This window comes from Pantherophis guttatus, chromosome 4, assembly GCF_059756535.1.
Source record: "Pantherophis guttatus breed Tessera chromosome 4, ASM5975653v1, whole genome shotgun sequence".
Classification (NCBI taxonomy): domain Eukaryota; kingdom Metazoa; phylum Chordata; class Lepidosauria; order Squamata; family Colubridae; genus Pantherophis; species Pantherophis guttatus.
Window position 1 is genome coordinate 118,600,962 of NC_142066.1, and position 11,466 is coordinate 118,612,427.

Sequence of the window (11,466 nt, forward strand, 5' to 3'; positions counted from 1 at the left end):
GGATGTATGGATGTTTGTTGCAGCAATCTAAAGTGGCCAGTAGGAGCTGGGCAATCTGACCGCTGGCCAGATATCTAGGTAGCAGCTGACTAGTGATGGGATAAGGAATCTGTGGAGTGATGTGGGAGAAAAAAAGGCCTGGATTGCTTGCTGCTGCATAACATGTCTATTGGACCTGTTAGATATTGTTTGGATTGGTTTAGCTCTTTTTTTTGAATGGCATTAAAACCCATATCTGAAAGGAGCTTCCTATTGGGATTCTTTTTAAGTATCTCTGTGCAAAAGCAATGCATTTTGAGAGATGGATAACTCCCAGACTAATGATCAGTCAAATCTTAGCTCCTTTCCATTTCATGTTTAATTCCATATTAAGAAAACCTTTTGATCTCTTTCCAACTGGGGACCTTTGCTGCAAAGAGTGGAAATAAGACCACCAATGCATACTGTTAATATCTCTTGTACTTGGTAAATACAGATACTTATCTGGCAATATAAAGGGGCAGCAAGTTTTATACTGGCATGGTTGTCTGCTGATTCAAGAATTGGTGAGTCGTATTTTAATTCACAATAAAGAAAATCCCCATTTATAGATCAGCTTGTATAGTAAATTTCCCCATCCCACTCCCCCACAAAGACAATTTTGGAAATTATTCCAAAGCTATTTCAGGTGCTTTTAGTCACACTGAAAAATAAAACAATATAAAATTTTGATGTAATGTTTTTTTTAATTAAAAAACAAGGACACATAGTATAGCAAGAGGAAAATTATAAATGATGCCTCCTTTCCTGGCCCAAGTTCCTTCTGTCTGCTGCTAATGTGCATTTACATAATTTCAATGGGTTTTGAACTCTTTCCCCAGTATAAATGATGTACAGTAGTAAATAGGGTTACAAATGTAAACAATAAAAACTTTAATAGTCTTTTATACAAATAAGGAGCAGCTTAAAATGAATTAAGACCCTAAGTCATAGCCCTATGGTTTAGAAAGTTTTAAAATTTGCAGAATTACATTAGCAAAGACCTGAGTTTGAGTTTTATGCATGCTATATTTTCTAAGTTCCTTTTAGTTTTCCTGAAAACGAAAAAGTGGATATAACTTCTGAAATATGAGATGAAAGAACTCACTTAGTTCTTTTTCCCATCAAAACTTCTCCCAAATTAATATGGAGCTATCTCTTATTTGTGTGTAATATCATACCAAGCATTGTGTGCTCCGTATTGTAGCAAACATTTGTGTTAGAGCACAGATGGAACTAATTTCAGGTTTTATTTTCACCAGCAAGGGTATCACCAATAAAGGAACATGTCAAACTGACAAAAAGAGATAAGGCATCTTTGCTGGTTTAGTACATTCTGTTGTATTGTTTCTCAGTTCTTCTCCCTGAAAAAGGGAAACCTATAAAATTGGATTTCTCTTTGTTGGGTCACACAAGATTTCTTTACCTTCTTGTGAGACTTTTTTTAAAAAAAAATTTATTGTATTTTTATTGTTAAAGGATAACAGAAAAAAGAAAAAAAACAATACAAAAATCAATAATAAAGAAAAAAAAATTCCCCCCCCCAACGTACTATACAAATGGAAAGGAAGTTTTAGGAAATTAAAGTCTTCTGAGACTTTTTTAACCACAAAAAATAGAATCTGGATCTCCCATCTTAACAATGCAACCATAAGGACTAGAATCTGATTTTGAAAACTAAATGCCTCCTTTTCCAAATTGTGCATGCTCAGTGGAAACTGATCACTGACAGCAAAAACTGCTGACACAGCCTGGAAGAGTCAACATTGGTATTTGCCTTTTCTACTGTTAGAGTTGCAGCCAACAGAATGTATGGGTCACACACAGGTCAATACACAGCAAGAATGCTGGTTCACAAAATTTTGTCAAAGTACATGGTGCCTTGGGTTTAGTACTGATACTGTTTTCAGATAGACTTTTAAAAATTCAAACATTGAGTTTTCCATTGGGTAAAAAGAAAGTGTTTTGAGAAATCAACATGCAACAATGGTTCCAAGAGAAGGTTTGGGGGGAAGGTAAAGAACATTTATCAAGAAACTAAGAATTTTGCTAAGCACAGCAAGTACAATGTGTGTCTGACTTACAGAGTAAGGGCCTCCTCTGTGGCAGTATTCAAATTGTAGAACTGTCTTCCTTTTTACTTTTTAAAACTAAGTTTATCATAATATAAAATACAAATACAAATAAAGATAATAGGGAAATAAGAAGGGAAGAGAGAAGTTAGGGTAAAGGTAAGGAGAAAAAAAGCGTTGGTTTCCAGCTTTCTGCAGTACAATAAAATAAAAAAATGAGGTTACAGTCTCAACTTTTTCTTTTAAATAGTAAATGCTAGTTATTTCTATAACAACAACCTAATCTAAACAGCAAATCTTAAAAGTCAAAGTGTCATTTTTTTTCTATTTTGAGTACAAAGTCTAGAAGTAATTTCCAAGTAGAAACAAAACTAGGTATGTTATTTTTTAAAATTAAAACAGTTATGATTACCATTTCTGCTAACTATTTATTTATTTATTTATTTTATTTATTTATATACTGCCCCCCTCCCAAAGGACTCGGGGCGGTGTACAGCCAATTAAAACACAAAATACAACAACAGTTTTAAAATAGTTAAAAGTATTAAACAATTTCGGCCAGAATTTAAAACCCAAAATTTAAAACACCAATTTAAAAATCATTTACATAGATAGCCCTGCCTGGCGGAACAGCAGGGTCTTAAGGGCACAGCGAAACACACGGAGGTCGGAGATCTTGCGTATTTCCAGGGGCAGTTTGTTCCATAGGACAGGAGCTCCCACAGAGAAGGCCCTTCCCCTGGGTGTTGCCAGCCGGCATAAATTGGCTGATGGCACCCTGAGGAGTCCCTCTCTGTGGGAGCGAATTGGCCGGTGGGAGGCTACTGGTGGCAGAAGTCGGTCTCAAAGGTATCCAGGTCCTGAGCCATGGAGAGCTTTAAAGGTGGTAACCAACACCTTGAATCGCACCCGGAAGATCACTGGGAGCCAGTGCAGCTCGTGCAAGAGAGGTGTCACATGGGCGCAACGAGTCGCGCCCATAACCACCCGTGCGGCTGCATTCTGGACCAGCTGGAGCTTCCGAGTGCTCTTCAAGGGGAGCCCCATGTAGAGAGCATTACAGTAGTCCAGCCAGGAGGTGACAAAGGCCTGAGTGACCATGTGTAAGGCGTCCCAGTCCAAAAAGGGCTGCAACTGGCGGATCAGGTGAACCTGATAGAAAGCCCCCCTGGCCACGGCCGTCGTATGTTCTTCTAAAGATAGCTGTGCATCCTGGAGGACACTCAGATTGCGAGCCCTCTCTGTGGGGGGTAAGGATTTACCCCCAATAGTCAGCGATATCACCAGCTGACTATATTGGGACGCCGGAAGCCACAGCCACTCAGTCTTGGACGAGTTGAGTCTGAGCCTATTTCTCCCCATCCAGATCCATCCAGACCCGCATGGCCTCCAGGCAGCGGGACACCACATCAAGGGCAACATCTTCTGTTGTGCAGATTGATATATCTTTCCATTTTTTTCATTTAAAGAATTCTCTTGCAGTCAATACATGCAATAACAAAGTTCTATTTTTTTTTTCAAGTATCTTGTCTGCTAGTCTTAAAGGAAAACTTCTGGTTTCAGTCTTATATTCATTGTAAGAATCTTCTGCATTAAAATATGAATCTGGCCCCAATATTACTTTGCTTTATCTCAAATCCACCAAAGATGATAAAAAGTCTCTTCTTTACAATTGCATTTCTAACATACATTTGAGATGCCTTTAGACACTTTTTTTTTTATTGAAAAAGTTTTTCAAATACAGATTTTTCCCCCTTTTCCCCCCCTCCCCCCCACCCCCCCTCCCCTTGACTTCCTCATAGTAAAACCCAAGTTCATAACAGATTATATCATACTTTACTATCCACATACTCAATCTCCATATACTGACCCTTTCATTTTAATAAGATTATCATACCCCCCGTATACTATGCTATAATAAGCATTTCAAAGTGACATTCTATTATAACATTATCTAATAACTCCTGATTTAAAATAATAATATTATTATATCTCCCAATTTAACAATTTCTACTCGTAGTCTACCCTTTTACTACCCCTCAGACAATATAACATTCAAAACATACTTCTATTCTAAGTATTCAAAAAGTCCTAATTTAACACTTATTCAGTTCCAGTAGCCATTTCGTTTCCCCCCTTCATTACAAATATTCACATCTAAACATTTCTTTAAAATAGACAATCCATAACCTAACCTTTCTCCACCCACTTTCCTACAGAATTACCATAATTATTCTTAATATCTTTATTCTTCTACCCAATCCCCTAGAAAAATATTCCCTTATGTAAATAAGATCCTAAAAGAAAAAAAAAACTTTAAACTTATGATCCATATAGCATCTTCTGGAATATCTTTCAACTGGATGATGAACTCCACCCATGTTAGGGTAACATCGCATCCTTATTCCAACAGTATTTTCGATATCTTCAGTTACCATCTGCCCCCATCAGCAACAAATATCTTCATATTGGAAAAGAAAAAACCCCGACAACCACCCGAGTGACTTTATAATTATATTCCATATAATGTTTATGGAGGTGTCTTTGATCCAGATAATTGGTTCCAACCATCATAATAGGGTAACAACCAGATCTTCTGCGTGCCCCAATCCAATAAGTCTCTTGCCATATAGCTCAGCATACACGTATTTATCCGGAACTCCAAAAAACAAACAAGATATTTCCAACCATTTGGTTTAAGGCCTTTTTCACACCCAATAATTCAGCACTGCAGAGATCTGCCACTCTCCTCAGGATAAAATAAGCCAATATTTTGCCCATTATCTTTTTATATATTCAGTCCTCTCATAAGTAACTGGCATTACACTGTTGTTTAATTTAAAAGTTTTTATGTTTGTGAGACCTATTTCTTCTTTTCTTAACTTCTTGTGGGTTGGATCTCCATCCTAAACTCCTTTCTGTAGATTGTGTATCAACTATTTGGTTTTGCTGAAGAGTAGCTTGATCCTGTTGGGTTTGCATCTGTGGCTGAGATCTTTCTGGTTCTGTAAATTGTATATCAGCTGATTGACTTACATGCTCGTTTGTGGCTTGACAAATCATTGCATTAGGGTCCGGAACCGCCTCTCTTATATTAGATAATCCAGCTGAGGCCTCTGAAAGAGGATCCAAAAGCGGCTCATCTATGGAGACCTCTTTAATTTGTTGTTTCTTCGTTATTTCCATCTCCTTCTGCTTTTCTTGGGTTTCTATCTCTTGTTGATTTTGCTTTTTAAGTACCTTATAATAGAATTCTTCCGCTTTTTCAAGAGTATTTAACTGATATCTTACTCCTTGATATCTCAATATTATACCCACTGGGACATCCCACCTGTATAAGATATTCTGTCTTCTTAACTCAGTCACCAAGGGCCCAAATTTCTTTCTATCTCTTAAGATCTTAGGTGGCAATTCCTTATATATCCAAATTTTTCTCCCATTCAGTTGTAAAGTAGAGTTAAAGGATTTTTGCAGAATATCATTTCTTATCTCTTTTTCTGTAAAGTAAATTACCACATCTCTAGGCAATTGCCTTTGCTTGGCAATCCAGGAATCCACTCTGTAAGCCTTATCAATTTTACTGATTACGTCCCCGTGATGAACCTTTAAGATCCCAGCCAAAACTTGAGCAGATGTTTTTCTTAAGTCATCACTATTATTTTCCTGTAAGCCTCTAATTCTGATCGCAAATTCTGTGATCCTGTATTGCAACATTACAGCCTCTCTTTCAATTCCTTGCTTTATATCTTCTAGATTATAAGTCTCGTGACCAGCTTCTTCTTTAGACTTTACTTCTAAGCTATTATCTCGAATATTTGCTAAGTCCTTTTCAATTCTTAATATTTTATTGTCCAAGTTATCAATTTTCTCCATTTTAGACTCTAGCAATTTAATATTTGTATCCAACTTTATCGCAATTTCTGAAAAACCATTAGTCACTGTTACAATCTTTTGTTGCAAATTATCATACTTTAGTTGTATCATTTCTTTAATTTCCTGCCTTAAATTTTCAAATTTCTGATTCACAGTTTCATAATATTTTGCCATTTCCTCCTGAATAAATTCTTTTAAATTACAACCATTCTGCAGGGTCTGTAGGCTCAGAGAGTGGGGGAGCACCCCCCCTTTCTTGTCTGTCAGCTTTTATTAACGCCATCCTTCCAGCAGACTTTTCTCTTATACCCCCCAAACAAGATCAAGTAATCACCAGGAAGAGAGGAACCTAAAATAACTATTGTTGTTTCAAATTGTAGCCAGCGCTGTATATTCCGCAACTTTGTATCTGTTATAAAAAGACTCTTCTTTCTTCTACTTCCCAAGCCTCCGCGGCCATTTTAAAACTTTTTTTTTTTCCTTCTCTTCACTTTAAAATGCTTGTAAATTCATTAAGAATACTTGCGGTTTAGGGTCCCAAATCCAAATCCAAATCTCATATTTTTTTTTTTAGTAGATCCATCTGTTAAGTTCATTGATTAGTCCGGTTCCAGCGCCTGGCTATGCAAAAGTGCATAGTGCACCCGATGCCTGGAGCGGCGGCGAGGGAAAAAGGGGGAGCGCCAACCTGCTCATCCCCAAGAGTTTAAAAAGACTCTGGGGACTTCGCAGAGGGCTCTACCCACCCCCACCCGCTCAGACTCACATTTCCATCAGGAAATGGAGTTTTTCGAGCCGCCTTTCAGATGTAAAGGCGGCTCTTTTACAGGCAACGGGGCGGCGGTCGCAGAGGACCGTCTGGCGGCACCGGAAACCAGACAGGAAGCCCCGCCTTTAGACACTTTTGACAATTTATCAGATGTTAAGTACCAATCATTTAGTAAAAAAAATTCTTTAATAATATAGTATATACTATAATTTCATTCACAGGTTTTCCTATTGCTCAAGCATAATATTATATCCAAAATTCCTTGTCCAATGAAACATACAATGTTTCACATATTCATTTTCCAAGTTCAATTTCAGCAACATTTTATAAATCTTGGTAATAACATATTCATCATTAACACACAGCACAATTTCAAATTTATTTTTTTCCAGATTCAAACCCATAACTTTTTTTTGGTGTAAGTTAAACCTTGCCTTCAACTAGAAGTATGTTAGCCAGTGGCTGCTATGTCCTTCTTATTCCAGCTCTTCGTTTGACTTGAAATTAGGTTCATTTTGATTAAAAGATATTATTCAACCATAAACTCACTAGTCTGGCCTGACTCTTTTCTGAAGAAAGCCTCTTGGGTGACACCTAAGGGGCACCTTTAGGGAGGGCCTTTTTAGGTATTTATTTCAAATCCTTAGGATGGCACATCTAACAAAATGATTCTTAAAATCATCATTTATTTTAACCTTGCAATACTATAACTAGGTATGCCATCCAAATCTTAATTCATGATCAAGTATTTATTTTTTTAAGAGTCATACCAGTCTTTCATCCATACCAAGCAACAAGCATCAAAATACAGTTTCACATCTTGTAAACTCTTTCTTTAGCACTTTGCAACAATTTGTATTTAATACACAGGTTTTTTTCCTTGCCAATAAACTTAAAAATACCCTTTTGCAATTGTTTAAATGGAACATCAGTTATCAATATCAATAATGTCTGGAAAAAAAACTTCGATAAAACCAATCATCTTATTTACAGAAATTCTATCCAGTATGGATAATTAATTATCCCATTTTAGTATGTCTTTTTCAACATCATTTCAAACAGACATAAAATTTGGCAATATAACCCCAAGATATTTAATCTTTTTCTCCATCCAATATTCCAAATTGTAGAACTGTTTTTCAAGGAGGTATGAATAGCCAACAACACTGCTTTATTTAGTGGACAACCAAAAATAGGTGTGTTCCTCCATATATTTTTCAGTTGGTCTTTTAAACTGATTTTTAAAATGGACCTGTTTTGATTGTTTTGTTTCCATTGTTCTTTCCAAAATGTTGGAAAGAAGTTATGTTAAGGGCCATTGGACTCTATATGTCCAGCAGCTCAATAAAAAATTGGTAGAGGATTGTGAGGGGTGAGAGAGATGATGACAAAAGAAGTTTGAAGTTGAAAATGGGCTGAATCAGATCAAAGTCTATAGCAAAAAACATTCTAGAAAAAACATATTGGGAGGGACAGCTGGGCTGCTGGCAATTGCTCTATTCTAAGCCCCTCTGCCTCCTCCTTCCCAGTCACATGACTAAGAACAACATGTATGTCAGATGTTCTGTGCATGAATGTGTACAGGCAAATATGTAAATTGGGAGAGAAAAGACACATCTTGTTTTGTTGCTGCACAGAAAAAAAAATGCAATAAATATTTTCAATAGCCACTGCTGGTAAAAATTGGAGAACATTCCAGAAGGCATACTGTGCAAGCTTTCTGTACTTGGCTGTATTTTATCAGAATTACACTATTCTGAACTACTTTAGGGGGGGAAATGCAAGAGAAGTTTAAAGCAAGCAAACAAATTATCGTGGTGGGTGGGATACTATGGAATATCTTTTCTTGCCTTGTTCCTTTTGTTGAGAAATGTGATATATTTATATCATGTGTATTATTGGGAAAACCTATCTGTTGAACTTTCCTAAAAGAAAGTTTTAAACACATTTTGGGGTGGTGGCCAGTTTTCTGAAATATAGTTTACTCAATCCATCATAGATGCAATCTTCTACTAAATAACTTATTTAGCTTTGCACATTCAAAGAATTTGGACAAGGGCTAAAATTCTCAAAAGGTTTAATAAACTAGAGGGACTTTGGGACTATATCTATCTATCATCTATCTATCTATCTATCTATCTATCTATCTATCTATCTATCTATCATGTTGCAACTCTGGGCAGCTTACACCACAATTTAAGCAAGAATACAAAAACATTAAAATTAATAGGAATTAGATAAAACTGGAAACCATGAACAATATGGAGATATGATTTTTCTTAGTCTACAAATCTGTAACAGAATGGAAGACTCATATATGCATAAGCCCATGATAGTTTAAATCAGGGGTGAAATGTAAAATTTGTTACTACCGGTTCTGTGGGCTGAGGCTTGGTGGTGGTAATGTGACTGGGTGGGCGTGGCCAACTTTTTTTTTTTTTAACTTTTCAAAGCATTTTTTCTAATTTCTCTGCCGATCAGGCAACTCAGCTGGGATCGTCAGAGACTTTTCAAAGCATTTTTTTTACCACCTCTTCAGCCAAGAGGTTGCAGAAAAAAATGCTTTGAAAAGCCTCTGACGATCCCAGCTGAGCCGCGTGATCATCAGAGGGTTTTTTTTTTTTTTACTTTTAAAAGCATTTTTTTCGTCGGAAAAGGTTGTAGAAAAAATGCTTTTAAAAGTTAAAAAAAAAAAGTATCTGATGATCCTGCAGCTCAGCTGGGCATGGTGGGGGGTGGCACAGGGATTTTTGCTACTGGTTCTCCAAACCACCCACCACCATTGCTACTGGATTGGGCGATCCGGTCTGAACCGGGAGCATTTCACCCCTGGTTTAAATGTTTCTAAAGTGCTGTTTCCAGATGATTTATGATAAACTAATTATTATTTTAGCTGTGATAGAGAATCAAATTGGAACAGTGGGAATTGAGAAAGTGCCTGCTATTTCTTGATTCATTCATGAAATTACAGTAAACTGGCACTATAGGCATTATCAATGAATTCTAGTTATACTTTGTAAGGAACTTGTACATTCTTACCATAGATATCAGTACACTATTTCTATATTTGGACCTGAAGAATATGCATCTATACTTGTCAGTATGCTATATGTGGAGTATATTATATCACTGCTATGTCACTGCATGGTGAATATCACCATTGCTTTTCTTTTGATAAAATCATTGTCCTTTAATGATTATTTGCTGATCCTACTGTCTAGATCAGTTGTATTACTAGATGTGCCAACAGTGGGAAAAGGAGAGAGAGAGGGGAAAAAAACAGTTATAGGAAGTTTCACTTGATTTAAACTTCTGTTGCATCTGAGCTTTTCTTCTGAAATAATCCACTGTTATTTCACTTTCTTGATAAAGTAGCTTTTCTTGTGTCACCAACACTTGGCATATTAGAAATGTCATTGCTTTTCATTGGCATTTCTCTCACTCATTTTTTAAGGAAAGGAATTAGCTAAAAGTGGGTGTCTTCTTAGTAGCCTAAAATAAGAAATATGAGGAAAAGGTTTGTGTTTGATATGGATTTTGAACTAAACATCTCATAATCCCATGAGAAAATATAAACCTGATATGGATTATGAAGCCCAAAACATCCAGAGGGTGCCAGGTTGAGGTTAATGATTTATATTTCAAAGGACAGAAATTATTCAAAATTCTGGAACTAGCATTACCATGTTATTTATTTATTTATTTTATTTATTTGTTTCCATTTCTATACCGCCCTTCTCCAAATAGGACTCAGGGCGGTGCACAGCCAAAGTAAAAACAGAGCATACAAAATTTAAAAAACAGTATTAAAATAATTAAATATTTTGGCCGTAAATTAAAACAACCCAATTTAAAATCAATTTAACATTTAACTCAAGCCAGCCCAGCTAGTTGAAATAAATGGGTTTTCAGGGCCCGATGAAAAATCCGGAGGTCTGTTATTGTACGTAACTCTGGGGGAAGGTTGTTCCAGAGGGTGGGCGCCGTCACAGAGAAGGCTCTCCCCCTGGGGGTCGCCAGCCAACATTGTCTGGCGGACGGCACCCTGAGGAGGCCCACTCTGTGCGAGCGTACTGGCCGGTGGGAGGCTATTGGTGGCAGAAGGCAGTCTCGTAAGTACCCTGGCCCTAAGCCATGGAGCGCTTTAAAGGTGGTCACCAACACCTTGAAGCGCACCTGGAAGACCACCGGGAGTCAGTGCAGCTCGCGCAGGAGAGGTGTCACATGGGAGCGCCTCATCACCCCCATAATCCCCCGCGCTGCCACGTTCTGGACCAGCTGGAGCCTCCGGGTGCACCCCAGGAGGAGCCCCATGTAGAGAGCATTGCAGTAGTCCAGGCAGGAAGTGACTAGTGCCTGAGTGACTGTGCAGAGAGAGTCCCGATCTAGAAAGGGGCGCAACTGGCATATCAGGCGAACCTGATAAAAAGCCCCCCTGGCCACGGCCGTCAAATGATCTTCTAAAGACAGCCGTGCGTCCAGGAGGATGCCCAAGTTACGAGCCCTCTCCGTGGGGGCGAGTGATTCGCCCCCAATAGCCAGCGATGGCGTCAGCTGGCTATATCGGGACGCTGGAAGCCACAGCCACTCGGTCTTGGAGGGGTTGAGTCGGAGCCTGTTTCTCCCCATCCAGGCCCGCACGGCCTCCAGGCACTGGGACATCAGTTCAAGGGCATCGTTGGGGTGGCCTGGGGTGGAGATGTACAGCTGGGTGTCATCAGCGTACTGATGGAA